Source organism: Balaenoptera physalus (genome assembly GCF_965194825.1).
Source record: "Balaenoptera physalus genome assembly, chromosome: 2".
Lineage (NCBI taxonomy): Eukaryota > Metazoa > Chordata > Mammalia > Artiodactyla > Balaenopteridae > Balaenoptera > Balaenoptera physalus.
Window position 1 is genome coordinate 58,187,338 of NC_138883.1, and position 13,285 is coordinate 58,200,622.

The following is a 13,285-nucleotide window of genomic DNA, read 5'->3' on the forward strand; positions in this document are numbered from 1 at the left end:
GACTTTAAAATTATGTGAAATAAGGAAGAATGTTCTTCATTAAACATTATGAACATGACTAAGTTTTACAAATGAGAATATACTTATTAAAAGCTTTACATATATGGATGGATCTACAGGAAAAATAAATAAAGCAATCATCCCATTAAAAAAATCTTTTTAGAAAATGCATGGAATAACATAGCACCACATATAAAAATAAAGCCAATAAGTGTCATGTGCAGTAAAGTTGTACTCAATGAAAGCATTATTATCTTCTCAAAATAGGCATATTAATATTAGCATAAAGTATATGTTTAAGCCTAGTACTATGAATTTTTTAAATAATTCTAATATGGACTTGTTTATTCTTCTGTTCTTAATTCAATATTCAAGTGTAACGAGAAGTTGGAGGCCTTATTAATGAGGCGGAAAAGTTGCAACAATGATCCTTGAAATTACCTTTGAATTAAGAAATATCTGTAATCAAGAGCAAGAGTAAAAATATGCAAACTGGTTTTATTCAGTCACTGAATATAAGGAATTGACCATTTAAGATCTCAATATCTCAGCATTTTAATTTTTATCTTTTTATAGAACTATGTAAAGCACATTCTCCCGTCATTAGCTAATAGCCTGAGCAAATTTACAATTGTTCATTCTTAATTATAGGCGCATAAAATACACATCAGATAACACAGTGCAGATGGTCAATATGTAAATACGGAAGGTCCCTTAAATATAAAATTAACACAGAAAACTATAAAACCTTTTTTATACAACCTTTATTCAAGGTAATCAGTTCTTTCTATGCCATGTGCTATGGCAATAAAAAACTTAACTGGTATCTCTTGGCTAGAATCCTAAGAAAAAGGCAGCTGTTCATCAAGAGCATTTTAGTTTTTACCAGAGACTCACTCTCACACAGAATTCATGTGGTACATTGGATCTGTCCATCTGCTGACTGCTGTATTCACAGTTGACTAATCATCTGTAATAGAATTCCTGTCTAGTTGTTTGTGCATAATACCATATTCTAATGACTCCAGATAATCATTTATCCTGTATGGATTTAGAGCAAAACATCATGCTGTTTCCTCTGGAGAAATGCCCTGAAAACAATGTTAAAAAGGAATTTCATTAGAAGCAGAAACAAAACCCTACACATTTAAAAGCATTTCTTTTAATATTGATCAATTATCAAACTGCTGACATGGACTTATACAACTTTAGATCTATATGAAGTCATAGTATTCCAGAGGTCTTCCAATGCAACTTAATATGGTTGATAATAGATAATGGTAACCCCTAACATTTATTGAGGGCTCAGTATGGGTCAAGGACGTTCTAAGAACATATAGGTATCAACTTATGTAAGATTTATAGTACTTTGTTATTTCAGTAGTATTATTGTACTGATTATAAATAATTATACTTATTTAGAACATTAATACTATTATCCTAATTAGTATAGTACTACTATTAAATTTTAAGAGGAAATAGCAATTGGAAAAGAGGTACAGTTTCTTGACCTAACTAATTATTCACTTATTCAGCAAGCATTTAATTTTAATTCACAGATTGTATATACTAGCCACTTTGATATATGCTTAGATATAAATAATAAACATGTTTAACTTGGGTTCTTTTGCCTTTATGTAGTAAAGCGGATATAATGTGCTAGCAGGAGTAGAAGATATTGTCTATGCACCCAACTGTACTGTACATTTGTTTGTTTTGCTGACTCAGTGTGTCTATTTCTGTTCTTTTGGTAACAGCATCTTACTCTGCTTAGGGGAACCACCCTTGTCCTACTTTCAGCCCACATGATTTGAAACACACCTAACCTCCAGCATCACGGATAAACAAGTAAACTATGTCTGGCCGATTCGAAAAGTCCATCCTTCTGGTCACAGTAATTAGTTCAGAGGTATAAACCAAGTCAAGCCAAGAAGGCACTCTTTGGATAGTGTGAAAATCAGGAGGAAAGGAAAGTTCATTTTTTCTTTGGATCCGAAAATGAGAGGATAAACCAAGCTGAAACTGCTGGAGTCTATAATACCAAGAGAGCTACAGAGGAGAACAGCCAACACAGAAGAAAGATATGAGCATAACAGGAACAGAGAGACTAGGTCCTGGTAACACTATTGAAGGACTAGATTCAGCTGTGCTTTAAGCCATCTCTGGATCTAAGTGTTTAGTTGTATTACTAGAAAAAAAAAAAACCTTTATTTTACCTGAACCAGTTTAATCTGGTTCTCTGTTTCTTGCAACCAAAAGTCTTGTAATTACACACACACATAGCCAAGGCCTGGAGAATCAGAAAAGACATTGAACCTTATATATGAAAACACATGTAATTAAGCAGATGAAAAAGGCAGGGGGAGGAGTTCAGAGGAAAGGAAGAGGGTGCAAAAAAGAATCACATTTTTGAAACCTCAGATATGAGAAAGAGAATATACTGTAAATACTTGTCAAATCTTTTATAACTGTACAATGCTATTTATGTGCCGAGTTTGCTAGGTGCTGGCTAAAGAATGCTAATCAGGATAAAGAAAGTCCTTATTCTTACAAAGCTCAACTTTTATCAGGTGAGCCTGAAATCATGCAATATATTATGAAGATCAAACAGTCTAAATTTCATTATTACTCTAGCTTAGAATTTGAGAGAATAAAGGAAAGAAATTAAGCCAGACACAAATTTCAAATCCTGCAGTGAATGGTTAAGTTCTGTGTTGGTGGTTAGTTGCATGGATCTGATCTTTAGAAGATAGTTATCGGCCACAAACACAGTCAGTGACTCAGCCAGACAGAAAACAAGCCTCCTGACTGCCAGTTTTTTTTCTTCACAACATTCATGAGAATATCAGAATTAATAAACATTATTTACTCTTACAAGCTCCAGAAAATGCCAGCAATAGTTTAGAACCTTATATATTTCATTTTCCTATTGATAATCACCCCCAGATCTCTTCGTACTAAATGAACAAAAATGTGGATCCACCTTTTTAATGCTTGTGCTCTCTCTCCCTCTCTCATTTCTATCTCTGTTTTTCTTTGTCTCTCTCACCTCAAATACATATATTTCTCCTCTACATGTTTCTCCTTTTCCTAATATTTATTCAACTAGCCTAACTTCTTACTTTAAGGTAAACTTTAAAGTATACATTTAAGCCACCCACGGAATTGTGGAACTAGTCATAAAAATATAAAATTGCATATTCTCTTCAGTTGACCTTGATTTTCTGATTATAATAGAGATATCGTTAGTATTAATTGATGACACAGTGACTTACAGTCAGGTGAAAGTCTAAAATAAACTTTAGGAAACTGAGCAAACCTATACTACTAATAATATCTTATTAAGTTATTAAACAAGAGCAGAATTTGTCCCAAGTGACAAGAAATCACTGGGACTTTCAGAAAAAATTTAATTAATCTAGTTAAATTTGTGACAAACCAGCCCAAAAACATAGTTTATAATACTTTAAAATTTTTCTTCATCTTATTCCTCAAAATGTTGACTTCTGAGAAAAAAAAATGTTTAAAATTTGAACATATTTGCTTTACCAGTAGTTTTCTAGAAATATCCAATAGCGCAAATTGAACCAACCTCTCCTTTATATCTATACAAGTTTTTATACTTACAATACAGAGGACAGCTTAGGTTTGCCAAGATATTATTTAGCTTTTGTTTAAAGAATGCTTCAGGATTTTAAAATTTGAGGGAAGATCTAGCTTTATTTTCCAACAATACTTTAGAGGTCCTAGTTTGCTCAACACTGACATTTATTTTTTAAAATTTCCAAAAGTAGGATCCATGAGTACATGTTCACCTATTTCAGTATTTTAGATTACAGATAAAATTTTCTACATGGCATTAATTCACTTCAGTAATTACATTATAGCTATTACATTATTATTATTCTCCTTGCAGGTTTATTTTAATCTACCAGATAAAATATAGTGAAAGTTCTGCTAAGATAGAGTTGACTATCCAGTCCCCTGTTGGAGTGTTACAAGGCACCCCAAATTTGAAATCTACAAAGTAAAACTTAGGATCTTTCTCCTCTAAACATATTTCTCATCCAAATCGCATCACTCATCTTTTGCATTGCCAGAAACATAAGAGTTGCCATTGTTATCTATATGTCCCATGCCTGCTCTCGACAATCTTTTCCCACATTTTATTTTATATCCTAAATATCCTCAAATCCAATTATTTTCACCTCTGCTCTTACTATCCTAGACCAAAGGTGCAATCAACCAAGATGACTTCTTGTAATACCCTTTGATCTTTGAATATTCTTGTCCCCACAATCCAACCTCTACCCTTCAGGTCTAATTTTGCCTGACTAAGCTAAATGGCATTTATTGCTTCCAGGAAAAATAAATCAAAACCTTTACTGAGTGCTGGCCTTGTCTCTACAGTTCTTTCTTTGTTTTTCTTTTCCAGTTACCATGCAAGATTTTACATTCCACAATGGCCAGAACAATATCTCCCATGCCATATGATGGTCTTACAAGGTGATGTATGTTCCTCCCATCCAGAGGTGGCATCTAAGTTTCCTCCCATTGGATCTGGTCAGACCTCTGACCACAATCTTAGCTTTTTAGATTTTGTGGCAGATTCTATTCAATGGCCACAGCCTCTGACCCTGCTTGCCCCCAGCCCCCTAGACAAAATAGTAAATCAAAACTAACATTGCTTCCTGTGGGTTGATGGTAGAGATTACAGCCACCAAGCTAAAAGGATGGAGGTTCTTCTTATGTTTCCTTTTAATTCACTTCTGCAGAAACTGGATGGATCCTAGAGAAGAACTATAAACTATCACAGACTCAGATAAGTAGTGGCCCTGATTGCAGATGCCGTGCTGGACTTGATATTGTTGCTAGAGCAGATTAATAAGGACTTAAGTACATAATGTGCCATTAATTTGGTAAATTTATCATTTCCCATTTGCATTAGAAAAAGTGACCAGAACAGCTTGAACTTATATTAGAACATTAAAATATTTATTTACATGTTTTTCTCAGAGATAAGTTATATCTGCTGCTCTGTCAGAAGTGGATGGTCTGAACATCCCACAGAATACCGCCTTGATGATATCAAGCTGATTGGACAGGACCAACAGGAGGTGGTAAGTACATTGGAGGCCCTGATAAGACACATGCACCCCTGAGATGAGAAAATAAATCTATGAGGATTCAGGGACGTGGCATTTCTGTGAAGTGCCATAGAGATCCATTTGTCAGGAGCCTAAGGGAATATGTCCTTCAAATCAGAAGACAAATGGACACATCTTGCAAAGTACCATAAAGAAGGCTACTTTGAGCAATTTACTTAAAAATTCGGGTCCATATTAAATTTCTGGCTCTCCAGATTAGTCTCTTGCTACCCAGATTTTACTCTTGTACACAGTACTTCCTACTTTTCTGGCATGCTAAAGAATTTACTTATTTTACTGTCTATTAAATATTGCCTGTTTTCTCCTGCTAGTATGTAAGGTCCACAAGGACGGGGGTCTTCAAAATGTATCCCATATACCTATATCAGTGATTGGAATATAATAAGTGCTTAATCAATATTTTTTGAATGAATTAATTAATGATTTTCATATTTTAATAATTATTATTGTTTGTCTAGGTAAGTAGATTAAAATAACCTAATCTGCCATTGCCAAGTTGGAAGTATTTAATTTTCTTTTATCTGTACTAATAAGAATTAGAGAGCTGCATATTTCTTTATAATCAAATTTTAATTTAATATAGTAGAAAAAGTGGGTCAATTAAATGTTATTTTTAACTGGCTAATTATATTCTGATATCAGAAGTGTTGATATTATGTTGCTTTTTGACAAAGGTGACAAGTAATATTTCATTAATATTTAAAATTATATTTTCTAACTTTGAACCAAGATGCTCAGATATTAGCGTAAGTATTTCACCAGTGAAATTTTCCAAATCATCCATTAAACATATACTACATTTCCTCTTCCTGGCTACCCTGTGACTTGTCTTGGTTTAGCATTATATACCTCCAAACATCATACCCTTAATCACCAACACCTCGTACTCTACCAATCTCCTTCTTAGCCACCGCTTTTCTTCCTTTCTAAAGTCCCTTATCGTCTATAGACAAATATATTTTCTGGTGAGTACTGGTCATTGTAAAGTTTTTAAGAAAGTGAAAATGTTAGTGATCTTTTTCTCATTACGGGCAGGCTGAAGTTAGAAATGAATGAGATATTCTGCACTGGAAAATCGCAAAGTATAACCAAATGGAATCTGTTTTTCTTAAAGATTTTGTCACTTCTCCCAGTCCCAGAAAGGACTTTGCTGCCTCTTATAGTTTTCTTAGGTTAGTCTCAGGCTGAAGAGAAGTCTCCAGCTAAGAACCCATAGCAACACACTCACTTGCCTTTTTCATGATGTGTTTTTTGGGAGGGAAAGTAGCGGTAACATTGTCTTTCACCTGATTCTTAATTTTTCTCTCTGCCCCTGTTTCTGCTTCTACTTCTCTCTCTCCCCTTTCTCCTCATCTTTTTCTTCATCTAGTCTGCTCCTTAATCTGTAATATTTTTGGCTTAATAACAAAATCTCACTATTGCTTTGCAAAAAAATGTTTCATCGTTGAAAATCATTTGGGAAACAGTTAATTTTATGACATCCCTGAAAAAATTTTTAATTCATTAAAATTGTAAAGCCTTTGAGTTGTGTATTTTTTTTTTAGTAACTCACTGTTTGAAAATACTTGTACTGGTTCCCCATTTTTCACATAATGTATCCTGCATATGTTCATGCATGCAAAATAATACACATCTGTGCCTATTAAAATTCACAGTAGAAATCAGAACATTCCATGCATACTTTTTATTAAGTGCTTTTTGCTCAACATTATTATTTTTCCATGCTAATACATATAATGTAATCAAGATTTTAATTGATCTTCATTATTCATTTAATGCTTCAGAATGATTTAGTTAAGTTAGTTTTAAGTTACCTATATAATATTTACCTACGAAAGGGTGATACCATATACAAATATTATTATTCATACATTTTTGAACATTATTCAAATTATTCCCTAAGGATATATTTATAGTAAATGAATTGATATACATTGTCAGCTACAGCATGACTAAGGAAATAAATAATGAGGATATAATCCTGAAAATAATTTTCTTTGACAAAGTGCAACATTCTAACTTAATTTTTTATTATATAAAATGAATGTTATGAAAAGTAGTTTTATACTTGCTGTAAAGTAAGAGTTGTTGTTAAGGCACCCATGAATTGCCATAATATAGTCTGTACAGTTAATAACACATGAACAGGCATCAACCTAGAGTTGATGATATTTAACATAACCTATGAAAACAGAGGAGTTATAGTGTAAAATGTAGAGGTATGGGATAGAGCAGTTGACAATGTCATTCACATAAAGATAAAATATGTAACCGATACAATATGTATGGCTATAATGTTATTGTATTAGGGTTAAAATTATTTTAGCAGTTCTTGCACTATCTCAGAAATGCACTATTCTGAAGAAAGGTGTTCTAGACAAAATATAAACTGATAAGTGAAAATGTGGCCATAATGTGCCAACAATGAATCCAGTCCTTGTAGTGATCTTTCAAAAGTCAGAGATCTTGCACAATAAATGACCACAAATGTTTTTCTGTACTTGCAAGGCATCTACCAAGTTGATTCAAAGATTTTATATGAACAAAGAGTGAGAGTCAGATATCATCTACTTTTTATCTTACACCCTGTCATGTCTTAACTTCTGTTTCATTTCACTCTGAAATACTTCATCAGAAATAATTCATTCTAGCAGCAACTCATTCCATAATCTCTGAATCTGTACTCTATTTGGATGTGTAATATAAATGAAGACAGGAACACACCCATATGAATAAAATCTGTTAATTGGTTTATAGATCGACCATCCCCAAGTGTATACCACAAATCTGTATGATATTCCCGGATCTACTTTTATATTTAGCTTCAGAACTGGATGAAAGATGGGTATAATTATGTGGAGCCAGATGGCTCTCTTGTGACTACACATTTACGGAAGCTTTTGCAGGTTGTTTATTCCAACAGGATTTGGAATAATTCAACCTCACATGAGGTTTTTCTGATTTTTTAACTGAAAAACATAGGAAATACTTTGTTTACTTAAATAAGACATTTTTGAGAACACAACATGTATATTTATAGTTATTACGCATCAAATGCCTCTGGAAAATTTTAAGTAGGACTATAGTTTTGTGTACTGATCTTTTTCATTTTTATGATCATTGCTAAGCACATATGAGTTTGTACTATGCAATTAAACTGAAATATCGTTAAGTAGGATCAAGCTATACAGTTTCTGAACATGTGGTGAAACATGAAGAAGGCATTCACGGTGAGACATACATATTATGGTCAAATCTCAAATACGTTTGCTATTGAAACATATAATTACAAATCAAAATAATCTAAATTTTTTATGTTTTATTCTGGAATGTCTTCTTTAGTGGGAGTTTGGGGTTAAATTTTATTTTTCTGGTTATTTTTTGGATTATGCTTATAATTCAACCATCTTTTAATCATTATATTTGATTACATATGTAACAAGGGTTTCCTTAGCGTTAATGTTACCAGGAGGCAAAGGGGTTGTGAACAGGAATTGTAAAAAGTGCACATGAAAGATATCTTCCTCTAAATCTAATGCTGTTCACTTTCTTTAAGTTCACTCTCATTTAAAAAAAAAAAAAAAAGACTAGATTTTGTGTGAATTTTTTTGTAAGTCCTGGCCTTTAGTTTTCCATGTATGAGAATTTGTAGATCAAGTTTCACACTGACAAGAAATATGACTGAAAGATGTGCTGATCTAAAGATTGAACTACATTTTTTCAGTCATTCTTTTGATTTCATCTCCCTTAATCTACATTCTCTAGCCATTTTAGCTTTCAGTGGGAGAAAACACTGACTTTGTGAAAGGGGAAGTGAAATATGAAGGTTTATGTTAATCTCAGTGTCCATTGTTGGTGATTCTTATTTCTCTCCTGTGCCAGCTCTTTGAGCTTTCCTTACTGACCAATACAAACCTAACTCAGAAAGGAATATGAATTCTTTTGGTCACAGATTAATTTGGGTATCTGTTTTTTTGGAACAGTTTTCTCTGGTTTATTCCTTTTTATTCCCTCTCATTCCTATATCTTGGACAGCTATTTCTCCACTGGTATCATGCCAACCCTCTCTACATATGCAAGCTTATCACATACTAAAGAAACAATATCCTCCATTGCTTCTGAGTTCGCATAATTTTACTTCTTTCTTTTTCACTCTAACCTAATGTAGAATGGGAAAGATAATTCTACAGTATTTCTTATTGGGTCTTCCAACATTAGAGTGGAGACAAAATTCCCTTTCTTACTCCTCCATCTTTATGGGTGAGAGCAGGATTATAACTCCCTAGATAAGGAAAAGGAAGCAATATAAATTAAATAAAGCTTCTGCCTCAGGAAAAAAAAATGTGTGTTCCACTCATTCACCCTGAAAAAAAATGTGTGTTCCACTCATTCACCCTAAGTAAATTTTTGGCAAGAGAAGAAGTAGTATGTTCTTAAATGTGTGTTTGATCTCCCTCCCCTCCTCTGGACCTTCATACTGGTAGTGGTGGAGGTTAGATGGAGGTTAGATAGGTCATGGAGAAAGCTATGAGAAGGACTTTTCCCTTTTTTCTTTTAAAATCTTGGTTTGAGAACCATACAAAAATTAGTGGCAGTAGTTAGGTAAGCAGTGACATAGTGTTCCTGAACAGAATAGCCTAAGGCAGTTCTCCTGGGAACCTACAGCCTGGATGTAATGTGGAAGAGACCCTGAAGTCCCTCCATACCCTAAGGAAGGATACAGGTGGTAGCTAAGAGTCTGACTGACTAGCTTTTCAGTTAGTGTAATAGAAGAACTGCATTGGGAGAAAATGGCTTTGAACTTTGAATGTGCTAGGTGATCTGATTGGCCCTGGAGGAGGTGGATTTACTATGAGGCTAATGAAACTGAAACTTAAGAGCCCCTCAGTGTATGGGCTCCTTCAAAGGCCCTAATTTTGTATCCAAAATTATTTTGTTATTTTTCTCTAAAAAATTACCTAAAATTGCATAAGCTCTGCAACCACAAAACATGAATCCAACCCTGGGTCCAGGGATTAAATGTGAATCATTACCAGATATTAAGTGTAGGGGTAGGGAGGTCTCTCTCTGTGGGAGACCAAAGCTAAACCACTAAGACACAATTAAGAGAATATATCATTATCTAACTATGGACTACAGCAGTAGACACCAGAATGTTATATATGAACAGGACAAATCAAAATTTATAGAACCAAAGCAAGATGCCCTACTGCAAGGCAGCATAATACCAGAAGTCTTCTCTTCATCCAAATGCCATGATGACTATAAAATTTCTCTATACACACGTGTAATCTCTGTGAAGGGAAGAAGGAGGTTTGAAGATGGAGTTGAAAATTTGAATTAACTGAATATGTACTTAATGTAATATTCATGGATCTAAATGTTTATTGAGAAAAATGGAATTGCAGTAAAATAAACTGACCAGAGAATTTAAGTTAGATCATTCCAGAATAGGCCCAAAATATAAAATAATACATATACAATGGAATATTACTCAGCCATAAAAAGAAACAAAATTGAGTTATTTGTAGTGAGGTGGGTATACCTAAAGTCTGTCACACAGAGTGAAGTAAGTCAGAAAGAGAAAAACAAATACTGTATGCTAACGCATATATATGGAATCTAAAAAAAAAGAAAAAAAAATGGTACTGATGAACCTAGTTGAAGGGCAGGAATAAAGATGTAGACATAGAGAATGGACTTGAGGACACGGGGTGGGAGGGGGAAGCTGGGGCGAAGTGAGAGTACCATTGACATATACACACTACTGAATGTAAAATAGTTAGCTAGTGGGAAGCAGTAGCATAGCACAGGGAGATCAGCTCGGTGCTTTGCGATGACCTAGAGGGGTGGGATAGGGAGAGTGGGAGGAAGATTCAAGATGGAGGGGATGTGGGGACATGTGTATGCATATGGCTGATTCACTTTGGTGTACAACAGAAACTGACACAGTATTGTGAAGCAATTATACTCCAATAAAGATCTATTAAAAAAAGAATGTATTTACAAAGAACCTTCCTTTTTGGAAAATGACCAGGGATGCACAAATAAAACTTTCTTCTTTCAATGAAAGCCTCATGTGACTTGGAAATCTATCAATGGGCCGGGAAAATTTTAAAACTTTTGAAGGCACAGCTAACTACCACGTCCTAAACAACTCAGCTGGCCATCAGTTAACTATGGTTGCTGTAACGAATTACCAAAAACTTGGTGGCTTTAAAAAACATCAATTTATTATCTCATAGTTATACAGATTGGACATCCACACACGTCCACCAGGCTAAAATCAAGGTAATGGCAGTCTGAATTCCTTCCTGGAGGCTCTGGGGAAGGATCTATCTCTTTGATTTTTCCAGCTTCTTGAGGCCTCTCAACTTTAACCATAGCATTAGGCCTTGGTGGTGGCCAGGCAGGGAACTCCCTGCCTTCAAGTAAAATCATCTTTTGTTTTATCTGCCTAAATAAATAAATTAAATTTAGCACCCCAATTAACATCTTATTTTCTTATTCACCGTAATCATTCATGGATTCAAATCACAGCTACAGTTGAGTTGGGAGTACTTGCAATAGCACAGGTACAGTTTCCTGGTACTGAAGTGCCTCCCTGCAGATAAGCCTCACTTCTTGTCACCAAGGGCACCTCATGCAGGATTGTGAGCTAGAAGCTGTGCTGCGACTCTCAGTGAAGATCTTGAGGCTGTAGATGCTGCATGTCCTGTCCTGCATTTTTTCTTAAGTAAACCTAGTGCTAGGATAAACTCATCACATCCTGGAAACTCGTTTGCCAGTGTGAACCTGATTTCACTGTTGGTTGTTGTTTACCATAAGAATGCCATGTTCAAATTGTTATTTCTGTGATATATGTGAATAAGTTTACTTTTATTTCTGCTTTACTTAATATCACCTTAATCATTAAACATATTGTATTTCCTATTTTCTGTACTCTAAATTTTAATTACTGCTTCTCTTTTAAGAATTACCTGTTAATACAAAGAAACATGTCATTATTACTCATTTCCTAAATTGATTTTTAAACTTTTATTTTCCAGTTTTAACTTTTACACTTTCCCGTAGAAATTTTAGGTGTTATTCTTGTTGATTTCTTGCCACGTATCTGTTTTGCATTAATTTTATTTCAAATTTTACATAATAAATCTCTTGTAATTTAAGCATTTTTTATTATTTTATTACTATTGATACATATTGTTTCATATAAGCAGAAACTACTGAAAAAATGGAAAACTCTAGAAAAATATATAGGAAACAAAAATCATCTCTTGTTTCCTACCTCTCTTTTGTCTCTAAGTACAAATATAGTTATGTTCTTTCTCCAAGAAAGAACTGATTTTAAAGTGTACAAACTCTTTAATTTTGTTTTCCTACATATTAAATATTTTTAATGTGATCTTTTATGGGCAAATATTTTAAAATATAGCTTCTACTAATAATAAATTTAATGTTTCACCAAATTTTGGAATTGTATGTCATTTCCAGTTTTTGCTGTTACAGAAATGTTATTATAGTATTTGGTCCAATACAGAAATTTTATTGTGTAAAGTAAATTAGTTTCTGAGTATATCTGGATTATTTTCAATCGTCCATAAATTACTGTTTATAAGGTCTTTTCTTTCTCTTAGATTCTGCTAGTGCAAGAGAATCAATCTACCAAATGCCATAATGTCAGAAATGTTAGGTATTTATACGTAAATACCTAAAAGCTTCATGTAGTAAATGAACATGTCTATTTAAAAGCTCAAGTTTGTAATATTTTGTATTTTTAGACAGTTACAGATAGACTTTGTGGGAGGACAAAACAGAGTTTTTGTTCTTATTATTTTTATGAAAAGAATCAAAGGAATTCTACTTTCTTCATTCTTGGAGGGTAGTTAAGCTTTGTGTTCTGAGTCCATCTAAGCTTGGTAAGTGACTAAGAGGGTTTTTTGTTTGGTTTGGTGTTTTAAATTTTAGGACGTTCAAACTGAAATTGTTACATATACAAATGAAAGTTTCCACATTTTTTGTTGATTTGTTTTAGGTGGTGTTTACCAATGAAAATAAAGTTTTACTGTTGTTGTTTTCAGAATTTTTCCTAATTCTGGGGAACAGATTTGTATTTT